This window comes from Ascaphus truei, chromosome 2 (assembly GCF_040206685.1).
Source record: "Ascaphus truei isolate aAscTru1 chromosome 2, aAscTru1.hap1, whole genome shotgun sequence".
NCBI lineage: Eukaryota > Metazoa > Chordata > Amphibia > Anura > Ascaphidae > Ascaphus > Ascaphus truei.
In genome coordinates this window covers 483,339,375-483,362,328 of record NC_134484.1, presented here as the reverse complement: position 1 = coordinate 483,362,328, position 22,954 = coordinate 483,339,375, and the positions used below count along the sequence as shown (strand labels likewise).

General features: G+C 48.0%; 1 protein-coding gene across 1 annotated transcript in view; it reads left to right on the top strand.

Annotated features, from left to right (window-relative positions):
- Nucleotides 1–16,591: 16,591 nt before the first annotated feature.
- The window catches only part of LOC142488041 (uncharacterized), a 20,745-nt gene continuing 14,382 nt past the window's right edge, over nucleotides 16,592–22,954 (top strand). Inside the window, exon 1 of the mRNA XM_075588390.1 lies at nucleotides 16,592–16,816. The gene's annotated coding sequence lies outside the window, so the exon portion shown is untranslated. The remainder of the gene's footprint in view (nucleotides 16,817–22,954) is intronic.

The following is a 22,954-nucleotide window of genomic DNA, read 5'->3' as shown; positions in this document are numbered from 1 at the left end:
TCTGTGAACGTCCGTCTACACCTATATAAGGCCACCTCCTGCTATGCCCTAATACTCCTGACGAAGCGCTGTATTGCACGAAACGCGTTGACGGTTATGCTCATTACTAATTGAGTTACACTTCAGGGTAGAAGTGTATTATCAGCACGCTAGAGGCACCCGTTGCAGTGGCTATTGCTATTTCCCCTCTATTCTCGCCAGCTGTTGCAATAGCTTTGTCTAAGCTGACGAGAGCCCGACCACCACGTTCGAGTGGTTAGACTTCCGGTTCCGGGTCAGGGACCCTGTGAGAATCTGTAGCAGTGGTTAACGGTCTGGGCAGGGGATTCACGGGCATACGCTGAATGCAGACATTTGTGGGAGCCTCATCGTGCATGCGGTTATACCCAATTGTAAGTAAATATATGCAGTGTTTTAAACAATAAATTGACTTGCTTTAACCTTGGAATCTCTTCTTCTCTGCGCTCCAACTCATTTTTCTTGTATCTATCACTCAGGGCAGGGCTTGAAGTGGGGAAAACCCATGATTACTACTGGTGCCTGCCATTAACAGGACTTACCTCAGTAGGAGAAAGATATGTATAGCCTGTGCTGTTTACAGGGGGCTACACTCTCCCTCTGGTGGAATCCAATGGTCCCCACTTGGACCTAGCATTAGCAGTACCATCCTGCGGTGAACAACCTGGGAAACAAACACATATCATGGCAGTGTTAGCATAACATAGGCACATGAGGTAGTTCAAGAAAACACACGGTTACTTCCAACGTGGAGAACCCTATCAATAATGTTTTGGATATGGCTTTCTTACTCTTCTGCCATTGTGATCCATGATGGTCACAAAGAAAAATTGCACCGACCCATGCTCCGGTCGATACATCACGCTGTGCATGTATATGCACCTCCCGATGCTCCAGATCCTAACCAACTCGCTTATTTTGTCATCGTTATGATAACCTCCCTGACCAAACTTAGTCCGAAGATATTACTGCACAGCCTCCCTGAGCCAACTATCCCGGTTTTCTTCTATTTCCCTCATGATGGGCTCAGGCACATAAGGGTACACATATCCATGTGACTGCCTATACCTAGCCACTATGGCTCTGTCGGCACGGCTCAATTTAGTGAGCTTGCGGTGACCCGCTGTAACAGGGGACTTATCCCTGTTCAGGTAATGTGCCTCTAATCCAGCAGTGTGGTGGTTAACTGCTCTTAGTCAATTAACAAAACACCACCTGCCTGCCTGATTAGATGGCTTAGAAAGCCTGTCTTTTGAAACAGGAAGTGAGGACTCTTTAGCTGACACCTGAGCTGAACTTGGAGACACACTTGGCTTGAGCTCTGCCAAAAAGATAGCAGAGCTGCTTTCAAGACACAGGGAAAACGTCTAAACCTGTATGCTGACCAACCCTGGAGATAAGGGAGCTGAAGCAGGGACAGTGAAGATTTTTTCCTCCAAACCACAAGGAACAGATAAGACTTTCATTCTTAAAAGACTGCTTATATCTGCTTATTGCATGCTATGTGTTTGGGGTGGGGAGAATTGCTTAACTAACGGAGATGTGAATTAATTGCATAGGAGTTCACTAGAAATACTCCCAGGTGGATAGAAGCTTTGTTCCCCCCCCCCCTTGTGTTTGGATACTTTCCTGATGAAAAGGAAAAGGCACAATAAAGCCTTATTATAATTTCACATTATAAACGACTCCAAGTGTGTACCTCTGTGAACGTCCGTCTACACCCGCCCTGCTAGGCAGTACCCAAAATTCTGGTTCTTCCGGAGCAATCTCATCGTATAGTATACTGGAGCCTTTGGGCTGAATGAGTTTCTGCTCGATCTCCCGGAATCTATGGTCTATCTCATCCTCCACCTCCTGAGGAGTAAAGGCACCTGTCGCCCACCAATGATCTACGACGTTGCTCTTAATGAACAGGAACCGTGTACGGTCCATCCCTGCGTGGTACCCAGTGAACAAGGGGGCCCACCACTTGTCACGGTGCTCGTACTCTGTGGAATGACTAGCGTTCTTTACCTCAGATTCTGCCGGCGATGAGACACCGGACGTCCCCGCCTCCGTAGAGCGCGAGCAATCTCTCCTCCCCTTGGCATTAAAATACCTCGTAGGGTTCATCTTGTGAACCACATCCTGAACAGGCCCAGCCTCTGCTGGAGTGTGTGACCCTCGGGCCCTCCCTCTAGCTGCAGGAGAAAAAGGCACAGGGTTAGGTACACGTATCACACTAGAGTAAGGTATTTCAACATCCGACCCCTCATCGCTCAACTCCCAGTCCCGCAAGTCTTTGGAGTACTTAGGGTATTTGCTTAATTTATCCCCGCTAGGTCCCGGTGACAACACTCGTGACGGGGCAGGGGCAGTGGCCAGGGCGATGGAGCTAGGGGTTGGGGCAGGGGCAACGTTCAAGTCATTGTCCAGCAAGCAGGTAATACCGCGACCAAGGGACGCTTTCTTGGGCGCTTTCTCCGCCATAGTTCGCGCTTCTCTCGATGGACCTTGGCTCTTCAGGGTGGCCATTGAAGCGGCCATGGCTACTCTCCGTGAGGAGAACAGCGCTCCCAGGCCTCGTTTTCTGGTGGATCCGTAAATGACATCAGCGGTGCCCGTAGAATCTCCATCCGCTCCGTGGTCACGCACCGGAAGTGCGTCGAGGACCAGCATGGGCGTTGGCGGAGCATTTGGTTCACGGACGGACAAGTAGTCCGCAAGCCTCTCCTTCTCGTCCTCCTCGGTTGCTGCTTTCGCCTGGCGGGAGTAAGGGGGTGGTGGAGTCTCCTTACCGCTCCGCTGCTGTTTGGTGATCTTGGGATCCTCCTAGGTCGTCTCGGACGCCATCTACGCTGCACTGGGAGCCACCACGGCCGTGGGACTCTTCCGGGCCTCCGGCCGCACCAGCGCTCGCCGTCAGAAGCTGTCCGGACTCCTTCTTGGTACCGCTGGGGTGGTTCGCAGGTAGGCGCATCACCACCGATGGCACGGCAACCTCTTCCTCCGAAGATATCAGGATCGGATACTCCGCTAGGGAGTCACCGGGTTCTTCTGCGATACAACCAGTGGGTATAGGTACGACACAGTCTCGCTCCGGTACCTCCACTGCGGTCGCGCTCTTCTCTGTCGCCAGCTCGCTCGGTTCTGCAGCGGGCTGGGCCTTGGTTCCTCCCGCTTGGTTGCAACGGGGAACCAGGGCAGTCTTGTCTTTACCTTCCACCACCTCCGTTAACGTTCCCGGAGAGGCACCCCGCGTGGTCTCGATCAAAGGCAATGGCTCGTTCGGCCACAGGTAAAACGTGCCACATTGAGGGCATCGTGCCTTGGTGCTTGGGACCGCTCCAGGTATCCCGCAGTGTACGCACAGACACCGGAGGTATTCATGCTCCGCCACCTCCACTACCAGTAAGCCTCCCGGTAGCTGGTAGATCGTAGTGCTCATCTCGGACATTGTTAGCTCAGGGGTGGAACAGTTCAGTGTTTCAGCTACTTGCTCCTCGAATGCCAGACAGAAGTGAAGCTCTTCGCTCTCTCTTCCTGTCCCTCCCTTTGCTGAGGACACTCCTGATTGGCTCTCCTTGTGCCCCCTACCTCTGGTTGAATCCAGAGGCGGGGCCCTCCTTTTTTCAGTGGGACATGACCTGGTTTGTTGACCAGTCACAGCACAGGTGGGTGGGCTTTCGGCTTTCACGCCGCTCCGCTCTTCTTGCAGGGAATCTGGGTTTGGCGCCAAACCCTTGCACATTTCCCGTCACATTTCTCGTACAGTTCTTTTGCACGATTCACGTCTGCGCACCAGGATTGGCGGGAAACGCCATTTTAGATCGGCTGCTATCTGCTGGGCCGCTGATGGCGCCGTGGTCACCATTTTGGAGGGTTCTTTGCTCCGCGGACCACATGTAGTGACGGCCGCCATCTTCGATGCGCTCACCACATGTAATTGTGTACTCTCCTCAGTGTCTAAGGTGTAATCTGCTCCTAGACACGGACTAATCTCCTCGACACCTTCTACTTCTCTCTGCATGCTTATTCTGGTACCCACTAATATGAGGTGGCCTACCTCAGGCTTGGCAGAACTCCTTCTGTGTGTGTACTGAGCTCGATGTTCGTTCCGGCAAGTGCTCTGTGGTGCGTTCTGTGTGGGTGCTAGCTAGCGTACCGGGCATCTCCCTAGGTACGGGCATCCCTCTATTGGCCACTCATAGTGCGGGCCCTGGGCCATGGTCCCTGGACTAGTTAGCAGGCTGACCCCCCCAGTTGCCTCACACTATCTGCCTCAAGGGACTAGGACAGCGATAGCTATGCACCCCTCTACGCCACCCGCTTAGGGCGCCCAGGGCGTACTGTGCGGGAGCGGTGATCCACGCTCCCCTGACTACCCCCGGTGTGCAATTGCACCCTACGGTCCTCAGCACTTGACCGGAGAGTGCACATCACTCTTTCTGCTCTGCCTTGCTGTAAGCCTGGCCTGTTCTGGATCTCAGCAGCTCGCCTCCAAATGTAACCCTGTTTCCTCCCCCCTAGACTCATCTTACATATCTAGGGTGTGTGAGGGCGGATTACATGTACTGGGTGGTGCGTACCTGTGTGGATCAGGAGGGCCTGTGTCTCCCGCGGTGGTGTGGGGGATCACAGGACCAGGCTTCTGAGATAGTAGCCTCCATTCTCTAGTGGTGGTGCAGCGCCTCCATCCTCTATACCTTCCCAGTGTATGGGGTAGGACCCATATAGAAGAGTGAACCCGGGTGATGCTCCAGAATCACACAACAGTCTTTAGTAAAAGGTAGTGTCTCTCTTTATTGCTCTGAGCCGCGCTCGGCAGTAGTAGCAACAACAACAGCTGCAGCAACAACAGCAATCTCCACAGCACACATGACCCTCCACTCTGTACAGGCTTTTCCTCCTGTCCTTCCCTCCAAGTGTGTACTCCGACAGGATGGACTGTGGTGGGGCCTCAATACCCCACTGTCCACCTCAGAGGGTTTCCTCTGGGTGGGGGATGGATTCTCCCCATCACCCCTTCATCGGGGTGAGGGGCATTGGTCCACCTGAACTCGGCTCGCTCTCCAAATGTAATAGGCCAGAGTTCTCTCGTGCTTGCTCGCTGCTCCCAGGACGGAGCTTGGTCTACTCCTCCAACTCCCAGGACAGAACAGCTCCAGAGCCCTATCAGAACGGACTCCAGAGTAGACTAACTGTCACTTACAGGAATGGGCTGCTAAATAGTCTTAGCCCCACCTCTCATGATGTCAGCAGGACCTCCCCATCTGTCTCACGCCTGCAGCAGAGTCAGGGGCCTGCATCTATCACTCAGGGCAGGGCTTGAAGGGGGGAAAACCCATGATTACTAATGGTGCCTGCCCTTAACAGGACTTACCTCAGTAGGAGAAAGATATGTGTTGCCTGTGCTGCTTACAGGGGGCTACATACATGTAGCCCTGATCTCCGGCAGCTCCTTGAGACCCCCCTCCTTTGGAGCAGTGCGGTCGCGGGTGCCGCCAGAGCAAGCGGCGGGCCTGATGGCTGCTTCCAAGGGTGGGGGCCGGAGCGGGGAGTAGCGCGCTGTTCCCTGATGCGGCCGGTTGCCGGGGACGTGAGCGGCCCGTTGTTAGGGCCGCGATCGCGTTGCCGAGGTCCCGGCGGCTCGGATTACAGGGCGCTGCCATTGCGCAACAGCTCGCGCATGCGCAGGGATAGCCAGGCGCCAGGAGAGCCCCGGAGAGATCATGCATGCGCAGACAGAGCCAAGAGAGCCCGCGAAACCCTAGCCTACCAGGGAAGGCTCTGAGCAGGGACTACAAGTCCCATGAGCCTCTGTATGCCTCACGTGATGCCAGGGAGCCAATAGGGCTTAGGATCTCCCTGCAGGCAAGTGGATACATTTCGTGAGCTGAGCCCACGCTAGTTAGTTGGAGCTGGGGCGCAGAAGGGGAAGGAAGGGGACAGGGAGCGAGTGAAGCTCCTGCACCAAGTAAGGTACCCCATATCCCAGGTAGGCCCCAACTCCCCACCAGATTAGTGGGTAATTGCTAAGGGACGACCCAAGATAGGGACCCTGCCCTTAGTGAGTGTGTGAGTGCTGTCTTGTCAGGGTCACGGCTGGCAGTGCTGTGAGGCCTGACAAGAAGGCACCGTGGTTGTGCAGCAAGTTTGCTGTACGCACCCAGCAGGGTTTGTGCAGCGCGTGGCTGCGAGTGCTAGTTATCAGTTAGTCAGGACTGGGAAGAAGTAGGGGAGCGGAGCAGGCTATTAACCCCTTAGGTCCCAGAGAGGTCCTCACTCCCCAGTTTGTGGTGCTTCAGGGACAGGCCCTAGGTTAGGGATCCTGTCACAGTAGCGCTACAGTTAGATAGGGACACAGCGGACGCTGCGTTTCCCATGAAGAGACTTGGGCTCAAGTCGGTGCCCAGAGACAGAGACTATCTCCAGGGTGGGATCGCCCCTGGCGGATCCCGGACAATGAACCAAAGGATCAGACGGAGATCATCAAGCGGCAGATCCTTTGTGAAGTCCGTTGCAGGCCCGAGCACTGCAGGTAACTCTGATCTACATGTGCACCAACAGGCCTAGTAGTTTCCTTACTGACTGCGCAGTCACCCATATTCTCTCTCTCTGCAAGAGTGCGGGATATTGGGTGGGGATCCTATGGACACGGGGTGGGATCACCAGGTGTTGGGGAAGCGTCCTGTGCGACGCCGTAGTCAGTGTCGCCTCTAGAGAGGGACACCCGTTATTCTATGTTGACAGTATTTGTGTTGTATGTTGTTTCCCAAGTAAATGTATTCGTTATTATACAAATAGGTGTGCGAGTTATTTGTATGTGTCCTGCGAGGAACAATTCCTGCTCTGCTAGGAACCATCGCAGGTGGAGGCGCTGCACCGAGTACAAGGTTACTCTTAATATAATTGCCCCAGGTCCCCCGTGGCGGAAGCTCAGCCCTCCTGTGAGCCAACAGGTAACGCACCACACCTGGTAACACTAAGTTCCCCGCACCCACACTATATCTGCTATTGGGTGGGGTGGAATATCCGTTACATACAGTATATATATATATATATATATATATATATATATATATATATATATATATATATTTATATATATGTTTTAAGTTATGGTGGGTGAAAAGGCAACAAGATACCTCCACCGTATTGCATATAGCAAATAAAAAGATTACTTGTGAGCACAGTCACATGTCTTGCTCCGTTTGCCCCCACCTTGCTCCGTTTGTCTCCCCCCTGCTCCGTTTGCCTCCCCCTGCTCCGTTTGCCCCACCTTGCTCCATTTGCCCCCCATGTCTCCGTGTCGAGTGTGTGAGTGAATGAATACAGACACCAACCCACAGTCAGTCATAGTCACCCACCCAAGTGTCACCCACCCAAGTGTCACCCACCCAAGTGTCAGTCCGTCTGTCTGTCAAATCCTCCCACCCGGGCCCTAACAATTTGATCATCCAACTCCCCTCCACTCCCTCCCCCCCCCAGCCCTGCTACCCCTCCTTCACCCCCCAGCCCATACTGAATCCCCCCCTTTTGTCTCATTGCATTGGGTATCTTTGTCTTTTGTTGTAAATATTAAAATAAACAGATTGCTTTGTAATGTTTTTTTCCGTATTAACAGTAACAAGAAAGCAGTTACGTAAAAGTTGCGCGCTAAAAAAAAATTCCGTGGTACATGCGCGTGGGGGGACGGGGGGGAACCTGCTGCTTTCATTTGTCCTGGGCCCCATGATTTCTGTTGGCAACCCTGCACACAGCACAGAGTATATCACCAGACGTCACTACACACACAGAGTATATCACCAGACGTCACTACACACACAGCACAGAGTATATCACCAGACGTCACTACACACACAGCACAGAGTATATCACCAGACGTCACTACACACACAGCACAGAGTATATCACCAGACGTCACTACAAACACGGGCACAGAGTATATCACAAGACGTCACTACACACACAGCACAGAGTATATCACCAGACGTCACTACACACACAGCACATAGTATATCACCAGACCGCACTATGGGGCCTATGCAGAAAGGGCCGAAAAATGGCATTCGCCAGGGTTTCAATTCGCCAGGTTTTTGGCGTGTTAACCTCGCTGTATGCAGGAAGGGCCGAATCCCTGGCGAATGAATGTGCCACCACCATTTGATAAAATGGCTAGTAACCGGTGGTGAGATGGCTGCCTGGCGAGAAACTGCCGAGAAGCCGTCCCCTGGCTTGTTATGTCTGCAGCAGAGAGAGATCCGCCACTCTCTCTGCGCAAACATCAGAACATTAAAAATTATTTAAAAACCATTTTTATTCATAGTGTACATGTGCAGGGGGTCTCCGGAGCTGAACCGCATTGGTTTCAGGTCAGGGGACCCCCTGCTTCCCGAGATACAGGCCCCTTTATGGGGTGCCGGTATCCCTCTGCATTTAAAGGTCCCGATCACGTGACCGCGGAATGTAAAGAAAGCAGAGGGATACCGGCACCCCATAAAGGGGCCTGTATCTCTGGAAGCAGGGGGTCCCCGGACCTAAAACCAAAGCGGTTCAGCTCCGGAGACCCTCTGCACATCTACAGTATAAATAAAACACACATATCAATACACAATCATTCCTTACCTTAGCGGCTATGTGCTACGGTAACGAAGCAACATTAATGTATTTTTAATAATAGTGTACTGTGAGCAGGGGGTCTCTGAGCCACAAATCAATGCGGTTCAGCTCAGGGGGCCCCCTGCTCCCGCACAATATTATTAAAATACAGAAATGCTGCTTCATTACCATAGCGTATAGCCGCTAAGGCAATGAAGGGTTAAGGCAGAATAGCATGTTTATTGGGGACAATTGCCCCCAATAAAAATTGCAATAAACAACATACACCCCCTGTGTATTTAAAATACATAAACAAGAATAAATACATTAAATACATATAGCACTTACCCATTACCGGTTGCCACGATGAAGGCCATCCTCATCTTCATCCTGCCCATGCCCCCTCCGCTGCTGCAAAACAGACACAAGAATGAAAACATCCAAAGTAATGTCCCCTAACCCCTTAATCACCATAGCGGTTATTAACCGCTACAGTCATTAAGGGGTTAACCCACCCTCACCCACCACTCAGGACCCCTAAATACCCTCCCACACTAACCCCCCACCCCGTGAGGCCTAACCACCCTCACCCACTACCCACAAGGGAGGCCTACCCACATACCGTTGGGGAACCCCCCCCCACCCCCAGTACCCACAATAAAAACAATACAGTGACCCACAATAAACATCATTATATTTAATAAATACATTACCCACCCCCTGTGCCCCCCCATAAATACAAGATTTATCCTTTTACAAACAGGGTTCATAACACAGCCCCACGCGAGTCCCCGGTGAGCTGGCGGGGCACCTGACAGACCTACAGGGTACCAGCAGCCCTTTTCAAACAGGTTCTGGAGGCCTGCTGGTGGGTCCCGCCAAGCGCCATGGCCCCCATGTGGTCTCCTTGGGACACCGTGGGCCACAATTGGGTCCCCAAGGTAGGCCCAATGATGTCTGGGAGCCCCGGGTCAGACCCACAGGTGTCTGCGGGGCCTCGGGTGGTTCCCACGGGGGTCTGGGGAACTCACGAGTGCTCACTAAGGGTCCGCTGTACCCCCACGGATGTGGGACCACCGCTTCATCCCCGCAGCTATGGGTCGGCGGTGCCCCCACGGATGTGGGACCACTGCTTCATCCTTGCAGACTACGGGTCCACGGTGCCCCCACAGATGTGAGGCCACCGCTTCATCCCCGCATGTGTCACCCGTGGAACCACAAGCCTGATACCCGTGAGATACCCGAGGAGACCCGCAGGTGGTCTCCAGAGGTCTCACGCGGAACCACGGAACAAACCCTGAATGTAAAAAAAATAAACCTGGCCTATACATTCAATACATACACCTCCCCACTCCCCCCCAACACCTACAGTACAATAATGTGCAAAATAACTATTATCCAGATAGGGATAATAGATTATTTGGCCATTATTAAAAACATTAACTAGCATATTCAAATAAATTAAGTACTACTGACCTCATCAATAAGAAGTCTCCGTCGCCAGCAACATCCTTGTCTTGCCCACAAAAAACATAGCCAATACAAAGCCAATACATTGCAATTACATTCAGATATCAATTAACCCCTTAAATACCATATCGGTTAATAATCGCAAAGGTAATTAAGGGGTTAAGCCACACTGGCCCGATACCCACCCTTCACCCATGAATTTGTACATTGGCTTCATCATGCAAATATATATATATATATATATATAGTGTTCGACAAACCTATACATTTGCTCGCCCCGGGCGAGTGGATTTAACATCGTGGCGAGCTCCTATTGGCCCAAGCAGCACATGTTTGGTACTAGGTGGCGCGTAGATTTTTTTGTGTGGCGAGTAGATTTTTTGGTGATTTGTCAACCACTGTGTATATATATATATACATATATATATATATATACACAGTGGTTGACAAATCACCAAAAAATCTACTCGCCACACAAAAAAAATCTACGCGCCACCTAGTACCAAACATGTGCTGCTTGGGCCAATAGGAGCTCGCCACGATGTTAAATCCACATATACACACACATGATGAACCAATATACAAATAAATGTAGAAGGGTTATCAAAAACATGCTGTACTCAAAATAACAGTTCTCCATAAATACACACTACAATACAATTAATTTCCTTTCATAGGGATGGAGTTCCCATGCTCTGATTGGCTACCGTACCATGTGTGGACGGCCATGTTTCTTTTAATGACGTCATCTTAAAGGCAATTGAAGCAAAGCCATTCTGATTGGCTGTACTTTCATTGCCTTTAAGTGACGTCATCATTTTTTTTTTATCGGCCAAAATACATGGTTTTCACGGCCAGGTTGGGGCCGTGGCAACCATATGACGAAAATGTGACGTCATAGGCCTTTAAAAGCCAATGTCATCTCATTTTGAAGCCAGCCGCCGAGGAGGAAGGACCTCCTACGGAAGAAGAAGGCCAAGGCGTGGCCGAAGAAGGGAAGAAGACCCCGGAAGAAGATAGAAGAAAGAAGAATACAGATGAAGATGGATTACAATTAGAAGACCCGTGGATTGTTTTGGATTTTTAGTTTAATGTTTATTTTTTTATGGTTTTTTATTTTATGGGTTCCTGTGCCTGGTGGTTTTGATCGTGAGTAAGCTGTTCAACGGGAGTCGGTGGGGTCAAGTAATGGTAAGTGAACTAAAGAAATGTATTTAATTGAACTTGTTACTTTTTTTAAATTATTTTCTTTACATATTTATTTAATTTTCTGTGGTATATAATCTCTTGCCACTGTATGTATGTATGTATGTATGTATGTATGTATGTATGTCTAGAGAGATATATACATACAGGGTAAGAAATTATAGTGTTTTAAACTATTTGTTTTAAACTACTTGATTTGATGTGTTTTTAATTAATTTGACTATGCATCTATGCTTCAATGTGTGTTTAAAGTATTTTAAAATTAGATAGATGTAATCGTTGCTATTGTATGTTGTATTAGAGGTCAGGGTTAGCCTTGGTTGTCAATTTTTTATGCTTGTTGGTACTTATATATTTTCACGGGCTACATTGTTCAGTTCCAGTTTTGAATTAGTTAATTGTTTAATTGTTAGGGATGGAATGTAAATTGTTTAGGGATGGAATGTAAATTGTTTAGGGATGTCATTAATGAATGGTAATTGATTTAAGTTTACCGGATTGGTTACAATAGTATATTTGTTTGCAGTTATCTGTATTTTGCTTGCAATGTTATTGTTAACATTGATTTGCAGAATGTATATGGTGCTTAGATTGTATGCATCATATATACAATGTAAATGCAATGTGTTGATTGTGATTTGAGGTTTTTGATTGGCATTTGATCTTTTTGATTGTAATATCAGTTAGGATTATGAAAGGAAATTAATTGTATTGTAGTGTGTATTTATGGAGAACTGTTATTTTTAGTACAGCATGTTTTTGATAACCCTTCTACATTTATTTGTATATTGGTTCATCATGTGTGTGTGTGTATATATATATATATATGTATATATATATATATATATATTTTTTTTTTTGCATGATGAAGCCAATGTACAAATTCATGGGGGAAGGGTGGGTATCGGGCCAGTGTGGCTTAACCCCTTAATTACCTTTGCGGTTATTAACTGATATGGTATTTAAGGGGTTAATTGATATCTGAATGTAATTGCAATGTATTGGCTTTGTATTGGCTACGTTTTTTGTGGGCAAGACAAGGATGTTGCTGGCGATGGAGACTTCTTATTGATGAGGTCAGTAGTACTTAATTTATTTTAATATGCTAGTTAATGTTTTTAATAATGACATGGACTGCACTTGCCTAGGCAAGAAAAAAAAAAGTGTTCCTTCCCATGAACGATTTGGGAGGTACTATGGATATATACACCCTATATACAGGCCACTGCTAACTACGGGTTCAGAGGTATATTTTTAAACATCAATTGATATACCTGTAAATACAACTTAATACTTACTTAACTTACCTTAACTCAGTCATCTGTGCTGTTTCCACGGAGGATCCTGTGAAGTAGCTCATTGTGCATTATATATTTGTATGAGCACTTCTATATAGGCTGAGGCACTCTATGGTATTAACCAGACATTGTTAATGTGCCTTGTGGAAGACCTTTGTACACAGTAAGTCTAAGGCTCCCAGTTTGAAGCCTATTTCCCTAGCTACACAGTAGCTTTATAGTTCAATTTTAATTTATTTTTTGCGTCGTCTTTAGGGACCCTCTTTTATATAATATTGTTCACTCCTGAAGATTTGAGTACCATCTCTTGATACTGCTGCGACACACTTTATTCGAGCAAATACCCAGTTTGTACCTGGCAGATACCTGGAATGCGCCGCTCCTCACCTCTGACAAGCCCCGTTGTGTTTGCCTTCCCAGCCATGTTTCATGCCTGGCTGACGGGCGGCTGATCTGTTAAATGATAATGATTAGGATTTAATAGGCTGCAATGCTTCGCGTGTCTACCAGATGGCATAAATTCATGAATTGTAATGCAGTATATATATATATATACTGTGCAGTATTGCAGCCAGCGGGAATAAAATGCTTCAATCCCTGCCTGGAAAATAACGCAATGCACTCGGGCAGAAAACAGTCACAAACCTCAATACACCCGAGTATACCCGAATTCGTGGGACTAGCCGAGCTCGAAAAAAGTGTGTCGCCAGTGTATATTTACCTCTACATATATCTAGTATGTGAGTTCTGAGATACTGTGCACTTACCACTCACTACTTAATCACCGAGTACTGTCTTAGAGTTACAATTTAGTCAGTTGTGGGTATACATATAAGTGTCTGTCCGGTACATCATTGACAGACACTATACTAGCTCTAACATCTATACCACACTGAGGCACAAGCTAAATATCCATTCTGTATGTGCCAGCTATTATAGGGTTCCCTATACCCATATGGCAACCAGTCTGGTACACAGGACTGGGAGATAGCTATTTAATACTTGTTTTAAAGTGTTGTGTGTTTCCCTTTAAACCCTATATATTATTAAAGGTTCATTTTATCCATTTCCATTTATCACTATATGAGTTCTTGTTCTAAAGGGGTCCTTTTTCTTGCCTAGGCAAGTGCAGTCCATGTTACTAGTTCCCTTACCCCTGGCACCGTTCTTTAGACAGTAGCTTGAGCTCATTCCCTCACTCCCCTTCCCCCCATTTACTGTTTTTAATAACATTATTGTACTGTAGGTGTTGGGGGGGTGTATGTATTGAATGTATAGGCCAGGTTTATTTTTTTTACATTCAGGGTTTGTTCCGTGGTTCCGCGTGAGACCTCTGGAGACCACCTGCGGGTCTCCTCGGGTATCTTACGGGTATCAGGCTAGTGGTTCCACGGGTGACACATGCGGGGATGAAGTGGTGGTCCCACATCCGTGGGGGCACCGCTGACCCATAGGTGCGGGGATGAAGCGCTGGTCCCACATCCGTGGGGGCACCGCGGACCCGTAGTGAGCACTTGTGAAAACCCCAGACCCCCGTGGGAACCACCAGAGGCCCCTCAGACATCTGTGGGTCTGACCCGGGGCTCCCAGACATCCTTGGGCCTACCGTGGGGACCCAATTGTGGCCCACGGTGTCCCAAGGAGACCACATGGGGGCCATGGCGCTTGGCGGGACCCACCAGCAGGCCTCCAGAACCTGTTTGAAAAGGGCTGCTGGTACCCTGTAGATCTGTCAGGTGCCCCGCCAGCTCACCGGGGACTCGCGTGGGGCTGTGTTATGAACCCTGTTTGTAAAAGGATAAATCTTGTATTTATGGGGGGGCACAGGGGGTGGGTAATGTATTTATTAAATATAATGATGTTTATTGTGGGTCACTGTATTGTTTTTATTGTGGGTACTGGGGGTGGGGGGGGGGGTTCCCCAACGGTATGTGGGTAGGCCTCCCTTGTGGGTAGTGGGTGAGGGTGGTTAGGCCTAACGGGGTGGGGGGTTACTGTGGGAGGGTATGTAGGCGTCTCGAGTGGTGGGTGAGGGTGGGTTAACCCCTTAATGACTGTAGCGGTTAATAACCGCTATGGTGATTAAGGGGTTAGGGGACATTACTTTGGATGTTTTCATTCTTGTGTCTGTTTTGCAGCAGCGGAGGGGGCATGGGCAGGATGAAGATGAGGATGGCCTTCAACGTGGCAACCGGTAATGGGTAAGTGCTATATGTATTTAATGTATTTATTGCTGTTTATGTATTTAAAATGGGCACATTCACTATTATCCCTTTGTGGATAATAGTAATTGTGGCCATAACTATACTGTATGTGTTGGGGGGGGGGGGGGGGTGGTTATTTCTTTAAAAGTATGTATGTGTTTATTCATTAATTTGGGGGGGGGCACATAATTGGTACTGCAGGCCTGCGGGTAACACCCGAGGGCCCCCGCCGGTCTATAGTATCATTGATGTGCATATATGTGTATGTTAGGGGTTATAGGGGTTGTTGTTATATATATATATATATATATATATATATATATATATATATATATATATATATATATATATATATTTATATTCATTTATTTATTTATTCATTTAGATGTATTTATTTATTGTGGGGCTGCTCTGCGTGTGATTTTTTTTTATTGTGGGTAGCGGGGGTGGGTGAAGGGGGTATTAGCCCCAACGGTGATTGTTTATGGCTTGCGGGGGGGTAGCGGGAGGGGTTAACCCCTTCATGACCGTAGCCGTATTAACTGCTATGGTCGTGAAGGGGTTAAGTGCACCTGCAACCCCCCGCAAGCCTAAATTCACACCAAGGGCCAAATACCCCCTTCACCCACACCCGCTACCCACAATAAAGCTGGCACGGTGGGTTAACCCCTTCATTGCCTTAGCGGTTAGCCGCTAAGGCAATGAAGTGGGCTGTACATGCATTTTTCCTGCCTCGGATGCATGCAGGGGGCCTTCGGTGCTGGTATTCCTGGGTATCAGCTCTGGAGCCCCCCGGCATCAATCCCAGCCAGGAAAAGGGCTGATTTTTTTTTATGGCCCCTATCGCCGCTCAGCTCCAGCTTCTTGCCAACTTCTGTTGGCGGGGCGATTTGGAGAACATCTCCCCATTTTATTGGCGCAATCAGCGGCGAGATGCTGATCGGGGCTACCTGCATAGGGCGGGTTTTTAAACTGGCGAGATATTGCTTCTCGCCACCCGCGCGGCGAGTTTTTAAAACAAAAAAAAAAAACTGCCGGTTTTTCCTTATCTTGCCAGTTTTTCGCCATTAACTAATTTGCTATAGGCATATTTGGCGAAAACCTGGCGAGATTGCGCTTCTCGCTGCTCTCTGCATAGGCCCCTATATACGGTGGGAGATGGGGGTGAGATTGTCACTACAGGCAGTCCTCGTTTTACAACGCTTCATTTTACAACGAATGGCTTATCCAACGCTATGCAATGCATACCTATATTCATTTTTACAACGCCACTACGGCTTATCCAACGCTCTTAGGACGCTTTGCAAAGTTATTTATGTGTATATATTATATATATTTATATATATATATTATATAATATTGTATTATATTATACTATATAATATATTATATTTTTATATTATATTATATATTATGTTATATTATATATATATATAATACAGTTTATACACTATATAATTTATGTGTGTGCTGCATATCTTATTGCCTGCGTAAAATATTTGGTGTATTTTAGTGTTAAAAATGCCTTCAGGAACGGAACCTTTCATTTAAACAGTGTTCCTATGGGAAAACGTGTTTCGCTTTACAACGTTTCGCTATCCAACGCCATTTTGAGTAACACATTGTGTCGGATAAACGAGGACTGCCTGTATGTTTCTCACCAGCCCACAGCCAGCACCACGTGCAGCTCTCACCGCACCTTGCTTGGGAGCCCACCAGGGGTCACTGTTCCATATGAGCTCAGGAGGAGCTGGCTAGAGGCACTCTGGCCTCCCCTCTTCACTCTCTATGGTCCCTCTGTTGCAGCCGGATGTCCTGGTGTGTGAGATTTGATTCTGACAGGAAACACTGATCCTGAGCACAGACCGCACTACACACACTGAGGAATGTGTGAGGGGGGGATAAACACAGTGAGGGGGGGATAAAGTGCACATCTCAGGCACTGAGGAATAGGCTCTGCAGCCTCTAAGTCCCTTTTCCTGTGTCCCCCTCACATTGCCCACCCCCTGCTGCACAGAGATCTTCAGCCTGTGTTATTGGGTAAGTGCTTTCCTCCTCCTCCCTTCCCCTCCCTTGTGTGACCTGTGCACATTATCCCAGTGCTGTTCTGAGCTTCCTTACACACAGGAGCCTGAGAGGCTGAGCCTCTGATAGTGAGGGGGAGCCTCTGGCACTGGGGGGGTTACTCCTCCTGTATCACAGGGACTGGGAGATAATGGGGGTTGTTTTACATTGGGAATTAACATTAGGGATCAGTGAGGATAAGATTGGGAAAGTTATTAAATAGAGTTAGAAAGTAATTAGATTGAGGGAGTATTGGTTGGAGTTTAACTCCTTCATTATGACAGGGCCAGCATCATGTGTGTGTGTTATGGGCTATAGCTTCTCTGTGTGAGGCTGACCCGGTTGCCCGGGGACAGTCCTGGTCTGACAGTATGTTCTGATGTCCCAAATATCTGCTGCATTCTCTCATGTCCTAGTTTTTAAAGAACGTGTCTGGGTGGGGGAGGGGAGCAGGTCTGTGTAGAGGAGAGAGAGGGGGTTGGGTTGTCGGGGAAGGGAGGTCTGTGCAGAGCTGGAGATGTAGAAGTGAGGGACAGAGCCCTCTTTCCACCCCCAATCTGCAGTGCAGAACTACAGCTGAGGGAGAGCAGGGTGACCCCAGGCACAGAGGTGGGTGCTGTGTCTGGGTCTCTGTGTATGCGCCGCCATATAGAAACCCAAGCATGTGGTAGCTTCACGTCTGTAGCATACAAGGGGTTAACCCCTCATTTTCTACATGTTGCTGTCATGATAATGTCATGAGATATTGGGTATGTTTAATCCCTTTGCTTGAGGGGTTAATGAGCTAGACTTGTTTAACAAAATACCAAATGCTGGGTTTGAAACTGGTCAGGACTGTTTCTGTCTGCTCTGAATTTCAAAGGAACTTACTTGGGGCGGGGGCCCATCCTGGATAGCCCACTCAAGGTGTCAATTGTCTTAATCAAAGAAGAGCAGCTTCAAAGTATTCTGTAGAAAGGGGTGGGCTTATGACGGTGCCTTAAAGTATTGTATCTAAGTCTGGGGGAGATTGTAAAAAGTCAGATCTGACCAGGGGCATGCTTGGAAAGCATGGCAGACCTCATCAAGGATTCCCCCAATTTATCCCCATTTAATTTGTAATTCGCCTTTTTATTCTTGCATACCAAATGCATAACCTTACATTTATCTGTATTAAACCTCATCTGCCATTTACCTGCCCACGTTTCCAGTCTCCAAGTCCTTCTGAAGAGAAATTACATCCTGCTCTGATTCTATTGCCTTACACAATTTAGTATCAGCAAAGATGGAGACTTTGCTCTCGATGCCAACCTCGAGGTCATTAAGAAACAAGTTTAAAAAGCAGGGGTCCCAGTACCGATCCCTGAGGTACTCCACTCATGACTTTAGCCCAACCTGAAAAAGTTCAATTTATGACAACCCTCTGTTGTCTGTCCTTTAACCAGTTTTCAATCCAGATGCATATATTATTACTGAGTCCAATTTTCTTTATTTTGTACACCAACCTCTTGTGTGAAACCGTATCAAAAGCCTTTGCAAAATCTAAGTAGATCACTTCAAATGCATTACCCTGGTCTAAATTCCTACTTCCTCAAATAAACAAATAATATTAGTTTGGCATGATCTATCCTTCATAAATCCATGCTGACTATTACTAATAATTTTGTTTCCATTAGGTATTCCTGAATATTATCCCGTATTAATAATACACCTAAAAAAAGAACTCAGCTGTGCGATCAGCTGAGTTCTTTTTCTTAGTTGTATTATCAGTATATTTCTCAGCACAGCACCAGTACTTACCCACCTATCTGTAATCACTATCAGTTGAGCAGAGGTTATCATTCCCTTCCCCCACTTCCCCTATTGTATATTATCCCGTATAAACCTTCAAGTAGTTTCCCTACTATTGAAGTCAGGCTTACAGGTCTGTAATTCCCTGGTTGTGATCTAGATCCCTTTTTAAATATAGGCACCACATCTGCTTTATGCCAATTTTGTGGTATTGAGCCTGTGGAAATGTAGTCCATGAATATTAAATATAATGGTTTGGCTATTACTGAGCTTAACTCCTTGAGATCTCTTGGATGTATACCATCGGGGCCAGGTGCCTTATTTACTTTAATTTTTTCAAGTTGCTTATGAACTTCTTCCTTAATTAACAAATTGTTCATTTAATATGGAGGTTGTGGCTTCCTCCTGCGGCCCTACTATTGAACTTGATTCTTCCCTGGTAAACACAGAGGCAACGAATTTGTTTAATACCTCAGCTTTTTTCTTTTCTCCAATAATCTGCCTACCCATCTCACACTGAAAGGGTCCTATATTTTCTTTTCTCATTTTTTTTGATATTAAGGTACTTAAAGAACATTTTAGGGTTGACCTTACTTTCTATTGCAATCCTTTTTTCATTATCAATTTTTGCTAATTTGATTGCCCTTTTGCAATTTTTGTTACATCTATATCTATAAGTCTCAAATAATGTTTGTGTGTGTATGTCGGCTGAACAGCTCATTGGCCTGCGGGAAAGGCAGGGAGGAAAGACACACACGCACACTCTCCTCACACCGTGACCACGTGTGCCTCTGACCAACAACACACACACACACACCCACCACCCCCTCACCTCCCGGTGCCCGTCACTCTCCCCCGTCCGCCATACCGCAGCTCACCTTCCACACACACCCCCACCCTCCCTCTCCCGGTGCCCGTCATAATTCGGCACGGTGGGTCCCTTACCCGGAGTCCCGCTGTCCGGTTGGGCCTGCGTGGTTGATGCCGGCACGGGGGTGGGTGGGTGGGGCGATCACCGTGCGCTTGCTGGTTGCGAGCCACCCCCGTCCTCATCCAAGTGGCGATGCCTGGGGGAGAGTGTGATCACTAGGAGCCGTTGGTGCGGCTGCTGTCGGCGGGCGGTTGATCCCCTCCCGCTTGACGGATGGGGGGGCGCGCGTTGCCTGCTCAGTGCCGTCTCCATCACAGCAGGTGGTCGGTGGTGGTTTGGCGCCAGGGAGAGTGTGCTTGGGCGGGAGCGCGTGTCTCCCGCGCAGGGGGTGGAGGCTCCGGCCATAACCGGGGGGCGGGGGCGCAGGTTCCCCGCTTGGTGCCGCCTCCAGCACAGCAGGAGGGCTGTGGTGGTGTGTTTGGGGTGGGTGGCGCCGGGGGAGAGTATGCTCGCGCTGGGGCGGGCGCGTGTCTCCTGCGCGGCGCCATTTCTCGGCCCTGCAAAAATTTGTGAGCCATGAAGTGTGTGAGCGGGGGAGATTGTCCGGCCCAGCCTGCCACTCTTGCCCCCCACCCCCCCCCCTGCCAACTTCCCGAACCCACCTCCGGCCCCAGCCAGATGCCACAGGGATATCAGTGCCAGGAGGGGAACCGTCTGCCGGCAGGAACCACCACCTGTTCAGGTAAGTCACCCACTGTCTCCCACCCAGTCAACCACACCCAGTCACTCACTCACCCACCCAACCTATGAACTCACTGGGACGGTAGCTTTGAGACAGGCTATAATAATACGCACCAAATATATAACTGGGTTGAACTGGACGAGACTTAGATATGATAAAATATAATTTATTCCTTGAAAAAGGTGAACACACGAGATATACAAATAACAGACAAAATATGGACACTTACTTAAAGGTTAGGACAAGAAAGCCATCAGGATACAGGATGGGCCATTTCTTCTATAATTCAGTTTCAGATGTTGACATCACAGCAATAGATGAAGATCGTACATGAAGACACATGAAAGACATTTGAGTAAGGGCTGACTCTGGTTTAAGTACCATTTCAAACCCATCTATTAACCCTAGATGCCGAGTTGGCTAGAAAAAATCTCTTTGAAGCAGATTTTGGCTTCCATTGTAAGTGTGAAGTATCACACTTAAAAACACTCAGTTCCTTGGTTCCTGCCCCCAGTATAAACAATTAGGGCAGTTACCTTTTTGATCACTGGCCTATGCTAATTCTTGCAGGATGCTCTCCCTGCCCTATTAGCATAGCAGATGGGGTCTGCATTGTCGGAGCAGATCCAAAATCCCATATACACTGTAAATAACTTCATAACTTCAGTTCAGTAGTACTTACTGGCACGCGAGACATATTAATACATTCCGTCACGCATGACGCTCCCAATGAGACTAAATATTACCGTGTAATACTAAAATTAAGAGATATTAATATCTGTCTCTTAGGACGGGCTAAACATTTGGTCGCATTCCTTAGTAGGCAGGCATCTTTGAGGGTAACTTAAACAAAGGGCTAGAATCACTATTCAACTATTAACCCTTGCCCTCCCGGATGGATCCCAGTGTTTGTGTGGTGCAGTCACTGGAACAGAAACGATACATTTTTACAGGGGAATAAACAGTTGGATGGCTGAAGCAAGGCAAAACCACATTACTGGACCCCAGTCCAGTTAACCCCTTGCTTCCCAGGTGAGAGTAGAGGATGGCCAAATGGGGTGTAAACCCTTTAATCCCGGGCCAAATCCCCTCTCTCTTGTCACTCACCCACCCAGTCAGTCACCCAAAACCACCCACCCATTCAGTCAGTCACCCCACCCACCGACCCCACCCACCGACCCCACCCACCCACTCACCGACCCCACCCACCCACTCACCGACCCCACCCACCCACTCACCGACCCCACCCACCCACTCACCGACCCCACCCATCCACCCACTCACCGACCCCACCCATCCACCCACTCACCGACCCCACCCACCAACCCCACCCACCCACTCACCGACCCCACCCACCAACCCCACCCACCCACTCACCGACCCCACCCACCAACCCCACCCACTCAGTCAGTCAGTCACTCACACACACACTCACCCACACACTCACCCACACACTCACCCACACACTCAGTCAACACACTCACCCACCTAGCTGTCAATGGGGGGGGAGCCCAACCCTGTCGCCCGCCCCCCAAAATTACATCTCGGGCAACGCCGGGTATATCAGCTAGTTCCTTATAATTCTTAAAAGTTGTCTCCGTCCCTTCTGACTTAAAGAATCTAAACACCTTCCTCTTCTTGTCCATTTCCTCCCCTTCCTGTTTATTTAGCCACATTGGTTTTGACTTATTTCTTTTATACTTATTACCCAAGGGTATACACTGATAAGTGTGCTTTTCTAACAATGTTTGAAAGACTGCCCGTTTATCTTCTACATTTTTCCCTGCAAAAACATCATCCCAGTGTATTACTTGTTGTCATGAGATATTGGGTATTTTTTTTTTTTATTACTTAAATTTTTTATTGAGCATTTTTTAACATTCAAAATAATAATTAACAGATAAAAAGGGGGGGTCGGGAAGGTGGGGGAGGGGTAGCATTTGTAAAAATATAGCAATGTCCCTGGTTAGAGAGATAAAACCCAAAAGGCCAACCTCCTGTACCCTTAGAACCCCCCTGACCCCAGAAGAGATTATCAAGGAAGCCTCTGCGCGCCCCCCCACCTATCCTACCACCTCCCACCCCCCCCCCCCCACTTGTATGTCTCCCTCCCTCCCCCCTCTTTCCCCTCCTCCTTCTCTCCCCTTCTTTCTTTCTCCCCCTAAAGAAAACGGAAAAATGTTATTGGTCACTGTATGATTTTATTAAGTTGAAGTGTCATGGGCTCATGACATTTCTGTATGTACAGTAATTTGTAAACGTGACCAATAAAAAAATTGTTACAAAAAAAAAATATAGCAATGTACACAACAATTTAATTACCACGTGTATCACTCTGTTCCAAATATTCTAATCTATATGTGGGGATATACCTGCATGGCGAAACCAAGGGGCCCAAATCGCAGAAAATTGTGAGGTAGAGCCTTTCAGATAGGCTGAGAGTTTTTCCATATAAACTATATGCCAAATTTTGTTATTTATTTGGTTTAAGGATGGGGGGCAGGTTGTTTCCAATTTGTGGCAATTGTACACCGTGTAGCATTTAACATTTGTGCTAGTACTCTAGCTTTTTTCCGGGAATATTGGCTATTGGCTTGCCTAGCAATATATATACTGGGTCATGTGGGACAGTGATTTCTAGGATCTTGTGTATTAAGGTGAACACTTCAGTCCATGTTTGTTGGATTTTGGGACATGACCAGACTATATGCAGGATATTCCTCACTTCACC